Raw genomic sequence first — 12,611 nt, 5'->3', positions numbered from 1 at the left:
TTGGCTCTGAGTGCCTTCCTCCATAACGGATGAGCTTGTTTGTGGATCACTAGAACAGACTTCCATTTTTGGATGACTATAGGAAGTTAATTAAGAGCGTGTGATCTTCCCCAACGGAAGGGGCATAATCTTATTAATGGACTTAGTGTCAAGTAATGGTATACACTTAGACACATCTAATAGTATCCTCCGCATCGGAGTCACTACTATTGTTTGTGTGACCAAATGATACCAACTATTAATTTTATTTGTCAAAAAGTTAGGTTGACAAGATAATAAAATTAATGGGTTAAAACCCTCCTTTTACAAATGTTGAATTTGTATACGTCCACACTAACGTGGCATGCAAAATTCACGGTGTTTGAGGTGTTGATGAATTTAAATAATATTGTTTGAGGAATCAATATTTTTTTAAAAATTCAAAAGTTTTTGACCAAATATTTGATCAAAGACAGATCAACTATTAATTTTATTCGTCATAAAGTAAAGTTGACGAGATAATAAAATTAATGAATAAAATCTCCTCTTCAATTTTGTATACGTCCACACTATCGTGGCATACAAAATTCATGGGGATTTTTAAGGAGTTGATCTTGACCAAGTATTTTTGTGATTCTTAGGATTTAAAATGTTTATCAATCCCCTAGTAGTCATACTATAAGAAAGACTTAGTAATCCCAATTGTAATGATTGGAAATAGGACTTGGACATTAAGGTAGACTGTCTTTTTAGAACTAAGAACAATATAGGTGTATTTAATTCATTAGTTGAAACATGTTTAGTGGTGTTATCTACCAGAACCTGGAGTGTAGATACAGATGCCATTAATCATGTTCGCAATTCATTGCAGGGTTCCAGGAAACCCGGCAACTAAATGAAAATTAAAACACCGTCCACATGGGCACTATTGTAAAAATGGTAGCTGTTGCAGTGGGAGATGTTTATCTTTTGATAAGAACAAAACATGGATTTTTGAGTATATGTCTTTATGCACCAAGTTTAGAAAGAACTAGTTTTCAGTTTCTAAACTATTCAAAGAACTTGATATTCTGCCTCTTTTAATAACAAAGTTGTTATTAAGAAAAAGAGGGAAGTTATCTGTTCTGGTACGTTGGTTGGCAATTTATAAATCCAATAACTCTCACTATGCAACAAATGGAAATTAGTAACACATCTTCTAACTTTAAGAGAAAGTAACCTTCGAAAATGAACCAATTATATCTTTAGCTTCTAAGGCTAGGTTATATTAACTTGAGTAGGATTCATTGGTAGCTGATGAACTTTTGGGTTCATTAGTAGTGGAAATCTTTCCAACCTACGAGTCTTACTTGGAAGGAAAAATAACCAAGAAGCTTTTAAGTCTAAGGGGTATGGAGTCAAAGATATATTGGAATTGGTTCATTCTGATTTGTGTGATCCTATGAGCATCCAGGCAAGAGGTTGTTTCAAATATTTCATCTATTTTATAGACAACTATTTGAGATACGGATATATTTACTTGATGTGCCGCAAGTCTAAGTGCTTTGATTAGTTCAAAGAGTACGAGGCTGATGTGGAGAAACGACAAAGTAAAAGTCACTATGGTAAGAACATAGTGGCAAGTACCTCTTGGGAGAATTTAGGAGTCACTTATCAGAAGTAGGGATTCAATCCCAACTAACTGCACCTGGTACACCCCCAACAGAATGGTGAAGAAAAAGGAAGGTATATGACTCTTATGGAAATAAGTAGATTGATGAGTTATTTAGAATATTACCAAAATCATTTTTAGGATATACTCTAGAAACGGAAGTGAATATAGTACCTTCCAAAGTCAGAACTCTCTACTCATATAGAATTGCTGAATAGGCGTAAGCCTATTTCGAAGCATATTCGGATTCGGGTAATCCAGCACATATGCAGAAGAGAGACAATGATAAGTTGGACAGGAATTCACTTGTTTGTGGGTTATCCTAGTGAAATGAAAGTAAGTTTATAGTCTTAAAAATCAGAAGGTCATTGTTAGCATCAATGACCGATTTTTAGAAAAGGACTATGTAATAAACCATGTGCCCATAAGAAAATTTGTTCTTAAGGAAATATTAAAAGGCATGTCTAATCTAGTACCAACTGTACAAGATGAGATATCACAAGGAAACTGCAACACGTATCACAAATGATACACAATTGCAGAAAGTGTCTTGTCGTAGTGGGAGGGTTGTTAAGCAACCTAAAAAGATTCATGTTTTGGGAGAGTTTTTGGACTCGATCCCTGGAGGACATGAACCTGATCTCCGGACATATGACGAAACACTCCAAGATAAAGATGCAATATCTTGGCAAAGAGTAATGAATAACAGAATTAGAATATATGTATTCTAATAAAATCTGGAAGCTTGTAAAACCACCAAATGGTGTAAAAGCCTTTGGGTATAAAAAGGTCTATAATAGGAAAAGAGGGATAGACAGGAAGGTAGAAACTTTCAAAGCAAGGCTAGATGAAAAAGGAAACTTTTTCACTGGTAGCCATGCTTAAGTCTATCCGGATTCTTTTATCTATTTGGTAAGTGGATGTCAAGACAGCATTCCTTAATGGAAGTCTTGAAGAAAGCATCCATATAAAGCAACCAGAAGGGTTCATTGCAAAGGGCTAAGAGCATCTTGTGTACAAGCTCAATCAGTCTATGGACTGATACAAAGCTTCAAGGTCTTGGAACATCCAGTTTATCAAAGTAATCCAGACCTTTGGATTCATTTAGTAACTGGATAAGTCTTGTGTATACAAAAGGTGTGATGGAAGCGTGGTGGTATTTCTTGTACTATACGTAGATAACATTTTTGGTAGTTGGAAACAATATCAAAATGTTGTCAGAAGTAAGGGTATGGTTGTCCAAACAATTTGATATAAAGGACTTGGAAGAATGTATATATTCTTGAGATCAAAGTAATAAGGGATCGCAAGAAAAGAATATTTTACTTATTCCAAGCTTCATACATCGAAAAAATCCTTGCTCATTTTAAGCATGCAAAACTCCAAGAAAAGTTTCTTACTTTTTAGGATGGAGTAACTTTATCTAAAGATATGTCTCTGTAGACATCAAAGGAGATAAAGGAAATAAAGGCAGTTCTTTATGCTTCGACTATCGGAAGCCTAATGTATGCTATGCACGAGATCAGAAATCTGTTTTACCAAGGGCATAGTTAGCAGATATCAAAGTAACCCTAGACAAGGACATTGGACTGCAGTAAAGCATATATTAAAGTACCTTAGAGGCGCTAGAGATTTACAAGGTAGTTAATTTGGTCCCTGTGGGTTACACGGATTTTGACTTCCAATCGGATAGGGACAATAATAAGTCGACCTCGGGGTTTTGTGTTTACTTTAGGAGGAAAAGTCATAACTATGGAAGAGTGATAAGCATAGGTGTTTTTTCTGGACTCCACCATAGAAGCTGAGTATATGGCAAGCCTCTGAGGTAGCCATAAAAGCTGAATGACTTAATTACCTCAAGATAGACTTAGATATGATTTCTAGTTTGTCCAAAGATTATTACAATTTATTGTAATAATAATGGTGCAGTAACAAACTCGAAGAAACCATGAGTCTATAAGGCAAGAAAACACAATAGAGCGCAAGTATTACCCAATACAAGAAATTGTATAACGAGGAGAAGTTGTTGCCGCCTAGATTGCATCAGATGATAACCTAAGGTCCTTAAGGCAAGAGCTTTTTGAAAGGCTTGGGAATCAGATGTATGGCAGCAGATATGGCAGCTTAGTCTTTTAGTATAAGTGGAAGATTGTTAGAGTGTATACTAAAATCCTAGCTTTTGGTATGAACATTTATCTAGAAATAAGAATCACATTGGTCAAATGTCTACATTTATGATAAATGTAGTTGCTCAATTAATTTATATTGTAGATAACATGGTGTGTGGTGTCACACACAGAAGATCATGTTATCGGTTCCTTATAAATTATAAATAGTGGCTCACGACCATGATGGAAAGGAACAAACCATTGGAAGGTCGTAGTGTAATTAGGTGTTAGTTTTTCTTAACTATATAATTACACTAGTACACTTAGAGTGTATTGAGTAGGACCATCTGAGGTCGTTTCTTTTATACTGACTTTATAAAGAAACAAAGACCTCGGTTATTATGGAAGTGTTTGCTCTTAATCCTAATATAATAACAAGCACATATATTTGATATTTATTTCTTTAATTTATCAATGGGTGAGATTTAGTTCGATGAATCAATAAGCTCGATAAGTTGGGAAATGATATCACTTATAGTGTGTGTTGTTGATTATAGAAGGAAACTGTGTCCTAGTAATCTAGGTTGAGAATGTCCCCAAGAGGAGCTCATAAGGATTGTCATGTTAAACCCTGCAGGTGGACTTAGTCCGACATGACGATGAAGTTGAGTGGTACTACTCTTGGAGCTAGATATTAATTAAGTGAGTTGTCAGTAACTCACTTAATTAGTGGACATTCGATATCTTAAACACAGGGAGACTAACACACTCATAATAAGAAGGAGCCCAAAAATGTAATTTGGGATTGGTGCGGTAGTTCAATAATAGTTCTCTAGTGGAATGAATTATTATTGATAAAATTAAGTTGTGTGTTCGGGGCAAACACGGGATGCTTAATTTTATCGGGAGACCAAAACCAATTCCTCCTCTCGGTCCCTATCGTAGCCTCTTAATTATAGAGTACTATACCCACCTATACCCACCTTCTTACCCATCCTATAGGGGCCGGCCAAGCTAGGGCCGGCCATGGGTATGTTCATGGGTGAATTCATGTGGTCGTCCCTATTAAAATAAAAAGGAATTTTAATTTTAAAATTTTTTCTTATGTGGATAATATAATTTAAAAGAGAGTTTAAAAATTTAAATCCTTCCTTTTATAAGATTCTACAAAAGATTAAGATAAGAGTTAAAATCTCTTTCCTTATTTGTAGATTAAAAGGTTGATTTTAATTTTGGTAAAAACTTTCCTTTTAATTATATTCATGATTTAAAAGAAAGTTTAAAAATTAAAAATTCTCTTTTATTAGTTTCTACAAAAGATTAAGAAAAGATTTAATATCTTTCCTTATTTGTAGATTGAAAGGAGATTTTAATTTTTAGAGATAACTTTCCTTTTTGGAAATTATCCACATGTTTAAAATAAAGATTTTAATTTATAAAATTCTTTTTATTAACCAATCATGAAGGGATTAAAATTATTGGAGAAATTTTTATAAATTTCTAGAAACAAATTACGAAGTTTTAATTTTTGTTTTAATTAAAACTCTCCTTGTTTTGGGGAGAAGAGTGGCCGGCCATTATAATTTGAAAAGAGAAAATTATTTTAATTAAATAAATTTTCCTTTTCAATGGCAAAAGAATTAAGGAAGTTTTTATTAAATTTTCCTTATTTGCCAAGACCAAGGATTATAAAAGAGGGGGTAGAGGAGGCTTCAAGGCTAATGACTCTATTCTATTTTTCCTCTCTTTTCTCCTTGGGTGTGGCCAGCCCTTTCTTTCCTCTCCTCTCCTTTGTGTGGCCGAAACCTTCTCATGGTGGAGATAGCTTTGGTGGCCGGATCTAAGAAGGAGAAGAAGGAGAGAAAAGAAGCCTCTTTTCTAGCATCCCTTGGAGCATGGTGGTGGTGGCCGAACCTCTTCATCCTAGGAGAAGTTTTGATGGCCGAAACTTGTAAGGAAGAAGACGGTGCTTGGTGGTTCTCATCTCGGAAGATCGTTGCCCACACAACGTCTGAGGTTAGAAGAGGAATACGGTAGAAGATCAAGAGGTCTTTCTAAAACGTATAACTAGTAATTTTTGTTTCCGCATCATACTAGTTATTTTTGGAAATAATACTAAATACAAGAGGCATACGATTCTAGAGTTTTGAATTTGTTTTCGATATAGTGTTCTTTTATTTTTCTTTCCCTTGTGATTTGATTGTTCTTTTCGGTTAACCTAAAGTTATTTTAGGAAATTAAATATTAGCTTTCCATAAAAGGTTTTGTCTAGTCGGTGGTGGTTGCTCCCATATCTAAGAAGGCCATGTGCCTCGCCACGTCAGTACTGGGAACCAATTATGGAAATTAATATTTAATGGAATTAATAACTTAAGGTGATTTGGGTCGAACGTGTGAGATACGGCAAAATAAAATAACCTATAATGATTTAAGGAAATTTTTGGACATTTTTCTGGATTTATTTGGAGGACGTATGACCGTATTTAAGGGGATAGATTATTGGGCTTAAGATGGTATTGGAAATCATCATTAGGAGGGCTAATTAAGGGTTGGGAAGAAATTAAACCCTACCTTTATAAGAAGCTACAGTAACCCCCTACCGAAGCCCTAAAAACGCCGACTCCCCTCTCCTTTCCTCCCGATCTCGTCGACGGACTCGACCTCGACGCACGCTCGCACCTGATCGCCGGCGCCTTGTCACGGATCGAGCCTCCGAGCTTCTCAACCCCTTAACAGAGGTCGTGACGGTGGAGCCTTTTTCCGAGAGCTGTAGCGCGCGAAGAATCTCCGGCCGGAAGGAACAGGTCTGAGCTCCCGAGTTGCTGAGGAAGAATCGCCGATCCCTAGGGCCCGATCTTGGTGAGAAGTACTCCAAACGGTGGGTTCGATTTCCAGAGCTCTAAAGCTGAGTTTCTCCATCGGGGTCTCTGTGCCGGTTGAGGTGTTTCCTGTCGTGGAGGTAAATCGAGGTGAGGATGGTGTAGATTAGGGTTTCTTAGCTATGAAGATCTGTGAATTGATGCTAGGTTGAGAGGATTGTATTGAGTTAGATGTTGTTTTGGCAGTGGCTCACTGAGAGGGGCTCGGCCACGACTTCCAGCAGCTGGTTTGCCTCCGGGAAACAGTAGGTAAGGTCTCCACAACTCCAGGAATTCGACCTGTAGACCTAGGTAGTGAATTTTGTTTGAATGGGGTACTGATCAGTGAGATTGCCTCTGTTTGTAGTCTCGTGGAGGCTCTGAATGGTGAATTTGTGGCAGTAGGCAGCACCAGCGTGCCAGAGCCGGCTATTACATCTCTCGACTGTGAGTCGACAGTGAGGAGTTGTGGTAAGGTATGTGTATTTGTTAGAAATTTGAAATGTGGAAATAATTGAGAGGTTTGTTTGATTGATACTTAGAAGATTTATCTGTAGGGTTTTGTTTAAGGGATGTGTTATTCAGTAGATTGTTCACCTGTGTCAAGAAAACAAGGTGGTGATTTGGAAATTCTAGCAGTGTTAAGATCCTACTGGAAATCTTGTGATGTGAAGGCATAAATTAGGGCTATGGATTAGTTGGGAGTAGATCAATGGCAATGTGTTTAAGTAATGAATAAATCTGGGTTAATCTGTATCATGTGTTGGATCAACTAAAATTGATATGTTGACGTAGGACTTTGATCGAGACGAGCGTCGTGACGAGATAGACGTCGGATTCAACCTACACCTAGAGGCGGGTACTTCTTAACTTGCTCCTTTAGATATCGGTCTAAGTGCATGAGTTAGTTTCATATATGCAGTATTTATCTTGACTCCACTCATTTTATTTCTTGTGCTTGATACTTTATCTACTCAATCTTCGAGATGATCACTTTCTTATCTATACAGTCTCCCGTTGTTATTCTTGATACCTAGCAGATACTAGATGCCATGCTTACCTGTTTATGCTTACCTGTTTGATTACTGTTTATTTATGCTTAGTACTGAGCATGCGGATTCATGTAGCATACCTGATTTCCTGTTATATATATATGATGACTGTTGCATTATTCGCATCATGTCATTGCATGCATAGCCGACGACTTTGGCTCCCTTGTGGTTGAGACGGTCGTTGGCCTGGGCCGCACGCTCGGCCACTCATGGGTAGTGGTAGCTTGGAGCGTGTCGCATGTCCTGTCGTGCCCCCCACTCGCTCACTCATGGGTAGTGTCTGCTGGAGTCGTGGGCAGCAGGGACCCCCGTCGCAGACGTAGCTATTCAGCTACTATGCAACTGTCCCCTCGGCCACTCGAGAGTAGTGGTAGCTGGAGTGTGTACAGTTTGTCATTGTCCCGGCCTCTCGTCCATACTGGGGTCATGGACTTGAGGGGTGAGCGGGAGTGACCATCCGTGCATACGCTACTTTTTGATATACCTGCTTATGCTGTTTATGCTTACTTATGCAGTTCTGTTATCACATATCTGTTATATATGTTTGGACCCTGATTACCATTTCAGTATACTTTACATGTGATTCTGGTTGCTCAGTTTATGTTATCTCAGACCTTACACTGTTAGCCTAGGATATGGTTTCAGGTATGGATATCTATTTTGTTTACCTAGTAGTATCTGCTATTTATCTTCCCGAGACTGTATCCTTTTGTATTCCTGTTCTTTATGATACTCATGCACTGTCTATCCTATTACCCGCTGAGTTTTATACTCACCACCCGCATTGGTAATTTCACCAGGTAGCTGATAGCGATGCTAGTACGCTTGGAGGAGGATCCCGACTGCCGGTCCCATGTCACTTCTGAGGATGGTTTTACGGTTTTGGTTTTCATTTTATTGTGAGTTAAACCTTTGAATTTAGCATTGTAATAATTGAGCTGTGGACTTGTTATTTGTATTTGGTTGTTTTGCCGATGAGTCAAGCCGGGCCGGCCCGCGGTGAGTTTTTGTTATTTTATCTTTGTTATTCTTGTTTTCCGCTGTGTTTGACTTTACAGCCGTGTGGGCTGCATATTATCTGCGTGGTTGTGATATATTTGTATATGTATTATCTGTGGTGTTGTATACCGGTTCTATTTGTCACTGCTACAGGGGAGGTGCTGTCCGATTTTTGTCGGACAACCTTACTCTCGGGGCGTGACAGAACGTGTTAAGTTCCGCAGGAGACGCAAGTCAAAACCTAAAAGAACGAATAGATTAAGTTTTGGATCAAACGTGTTAAGTTCCGCAGGCGATCCAAAATTTAATTTAAAAGAACACATGGTAGCTAGGAAAAGGTTCAGACCTTTGTACAAAATTTTTGTACAGTGGAACTTCTAGGTTTTCCGAGTAGCAACCAACACTGGGTGCCTGGACTATGCTGATGTAGTGAGCTCTCGTCAAAACTTCATCCTCAAAGTTTATCTATGTCTGGGCGCTTGGACCCCCTCCGGGTGCTTGGACCCCCTCCAGGCGCCTGGATTGCTGATGTGGGTTGGCCAGTCGTCATGCTCTAGCTCAGCTTCTAGATGAACTTTACTGGTCTGGTTTTCTAGACATGCTCCGGGTGCCTGGACTGTCCAGGTGCTTGCCCAGCCTCCCTCAAAGCCCCTAACTCGGGTTCCCGGAGCAGCTCTAGGCACCTGGACAAGGTTCGGCCGCCTGGAACCCCACTTTTCAGGCATTTTGCATCTTTGATTCCCTACAAGATATGTTAGTCTAAGTAACAAAATTTACCGTACAAAACAAAGTTAGTATATTAAAAATATGATCAAATTATGATTTATATCCTATCTTCCCAAGACCAAGATCTAGTCATGGTCTCAGCTTAGACTCCCCAAATGGCTCTAAGTTGGACTGCACCTAAAATCCCACTGGGACTCATCCTCACTAGATCTCTCTCCTCCAGTGATTTACCTCACTTACCAATCGCAGCCTTCCTTGATGTTAGGTCCCTTAACCCACCAGGACTTTATGTTGGATCTCAACTAATTTGGACTTTAGTTAGTTGTCAACCTAATTGGACTTCCTTCTACCATATCTCAACCAATCTAGACTTTCTCCTGCTAGATCTCAACCAATTTGGACTTAGTGTCAGCTATCAACCTAGCTAGACTTAAGCCTGGTGTTTCAGTCCTCTAGACACATTAAGTCTTGCACACTTGGTAAAAGGTTAGATAAACAACACATCTAACTTTAACCTATTTGTCATTCATCAAAATTCAAGTTTCATCATTTGTGTCAACTGTACGAACAATCTCTCCCTTTTCGATGCAATGATAACCTAGGTTAAAGTTTGAAAAAAATATGCAAACAGATATAACAAATGACTTTAAGAGAAATCTAAAATGAAATAGGTATATTTTATTCTCTTAATTATTTTAGGGTTAAGTTTGTCAGATTTTTTTTTTCTTACTTAAACCCTAACCCTAACCCTTCCTCTTTGGTATTTATAAAAAATAACATGCATATAAGTATACCAAAGTATAAAATATTTAAACAAACAAGTAAGTATATAAAATTTTCAAAGTAAGCATAAAAACTTACAGGTTTATTATAGGGAGGAGTAAATGATTTCAAAAATTTTTTATAAAGCATTTCCAAATAATTTTCAAAAAGCATTTTTCAAAATGCCTTTGAAAGCAAGGTTGTCAAAATAATTTATATAATAGTTTTCAAAACATTTTATATAATGACTTTGTAAAAAAATTTCAAAAAAATAACTAAAGAAGTTTTTTTAAAAGTAATTAAGGAAATTTCAAAATTTTGCAAAAGGTTTTTAAATGTTTGAAAATTAATTTTTTCAAAAACAAAACATTTTACAAAGATAAACTTTACAAGAATTTTGCAAGCCAATTTTCATGATAAATTTCAAAACTTTTTTCAAAAATAATTTTCAAATAGAATAACTTTTTAAAATATTTTAAAGATGATTTCCAAAGTAATTTTCAACACACTTTTCAAAGTGATAATGTAATGTTTAAAATATTTTTCAAAATATTTTTGTAAAATATTTTCAAAGAAACTACCAAAGAAGTTTTTAAAGAACTTTACAAAACACTTCTCTTTTCAGTTTTCAAAATAGACATTTGAAAAAAATATAAGTGTATTTTTCAAAGTAAGTTTTGAAAGGACGTTTTGAAAGTAAATTGTTCAAAGAAAATGTTGAAAAGAGTTTTTCAAACCAATATTTCAAAGAAATTAAGCAAATTAGTTTTGGAAACATTTTCAAAATATTTTTTTTAGAACAAGGTGAAAATATTTTACAAGGCTTTTTCAAAGTAATTTCAAATGATCTCTTACTTTTCAAAATACTTTTCAAACAAATAAAAAAAATTAAGTAAACTTTAAAATATTCCATCAGTTTGCAAAAAGTAGCAAGAAAAAGAAATTTTTTTGAAATATGACACTTTGAAAGCAATTTTCAAATATGCTCCCCCTGAACATGATAGTTCTTTAAAAATATTCATCTAAAATGTGTCCTTAAATGTCTAACCTTTAGTTATTAACTAATTATCACATGATAGCAATATTCACTTAGTTAGTTAATTTAAGGACCAATGTCCAGTTAAGAATTTGTTGAAAAAAGACTACTTAACTTAATCAATGTACTATTGTATTTTCTTCTAGACTTATGTTGATGCACTAATATAAGCATTTGAAGTCCAGGCAAAAGGCCCATGCATTTTACGCCATTCTATATTTTTTAATACATAATAAAGGAAGACCTAATGTGCTTGTGAGATGCTCATTGCTTAGATCTATAGGATCATCCTTTCTAGGGATTCATCCTAAACTAAGGGCAAAACAATTTTTAAAACACTAGAGAAATGGAATTTTTTTTTAATGAAATACAACTAAGAGTAGCCTAGAATTTGCAAGTTATTTGAAAATTTATATGATAATAAGATTCCTAGTTTATTGTGCATATTCTCAGTTTTATTCTTAAGTTACTAAATTCAGATTCTAGTAGTGGTTTAATGAAGATGTCAGCCAAATTTGACTTGGATTCAATATAGTTAAGTTCAATATCTCCTTTGGCGATGCGATCTCTAATGAAGTGACATTTGATTTTAATATGTTTGGTTCTTGAATGATGCACTGGATTCTTAGTTAGTTAATTAAACTGACATTATCAATAAATATTTTTATATTTTTATATTCTAAGTTAAAATATTTTAATGTGTACATCATCCATAACAATTGTGCCACACACTCACTCATTGCTATATACTTGGCTTCAGTAGAAGATAAAGTAATATAATATTATTTTCTACTAAACCAGTTGACAAGTAATGATCTAAGTAATTAGCATCCACCACTTATACTTTTATGATCTAGTTTACAGTCGGCATAATCTAAGTAGAGTAATCTATTAGTTTAAAATTAGGTGTTTTAGGATACCAAATTCCCACATTTGTTGTGCCTTTTAAATATCTAAAAATTCTTTTAATATTTGTTAGGTGTAACACCCACTAAGCTTTTAAGATAAATAAGAGAATGATGAATTTTGCCTTAGAAAAATAATAAGAAGTGAGTTGAAACAAAAAGAAATAAAATGAAATAAAAAGAAGAAGAGGTCAAGGATTGAACCTTGAACCTCTTATACTATAATTATTAGAATTAATTAGTAGAAACCAATTGGGATAGAGAGAAGATATTGATAGCAAGGAAAGGGAATGCATGATAAAGATAGGAGTAAAGATCTAAAAAGAGAAAACAAGAAAAGAGCAAGAGAAAGACAACTTGCCTTCCTCCCTTCCTCTCTCTTTTCCCTCTCTTGTCGTGACCTTAAATGAAGAATTAAGGGGATTCATTCCCCCTTGTTTCATCATGAATGATGAGAATAAATTAGAAAATAAAATAAATAAAATAAAATAGAAAAAAAGGCTAAGGGAGAAGGAAAGCAAAAACCAAGTTTGCT

The 12,611-nt window shown here is 35.8% G+C and overlaps 1 long non-coding RNA gene across 1 annotated transcript; it reads left to right on the top strand.

The window, feature by feature from the left end:
• The first annotated feature begins 6,564 nt into the window (after positions 1–6,564).
• LOC121970230 lies at positions 6,565–7,024 on the top strand. Its single transcript, XR_006108877.1, has 3 exons — positions 6,565–6,707; positions 6,804–6,866; positions 6,964–7,024. It is a non-coding gene; the product is annotated as an uncharacterized LOC121970230 (long non-coding RNA).
• Positions 7,025–12,611: the final 5,587 nt, after the last annotated feature.

This window comes from Zingiber officinale, chromosome 1B (assembly GCF_018446385.1).
Source record: "Zingiber officinale cultivar Zhangliang chromosome 1B, Zo_v1.1, whole genome shotgun sequence".
NCBI classification, from domain to species: domain Eukaryota; kingdom Viridiplantae; phylum Streptophyta; class Magnoliopsida; order Zingiberales; family Zingiberaceae; genus Zingiber; species Zingiber officinale.
This window is presented reverse-complemented; position numbering and strand designations above follow the sequence as displayed.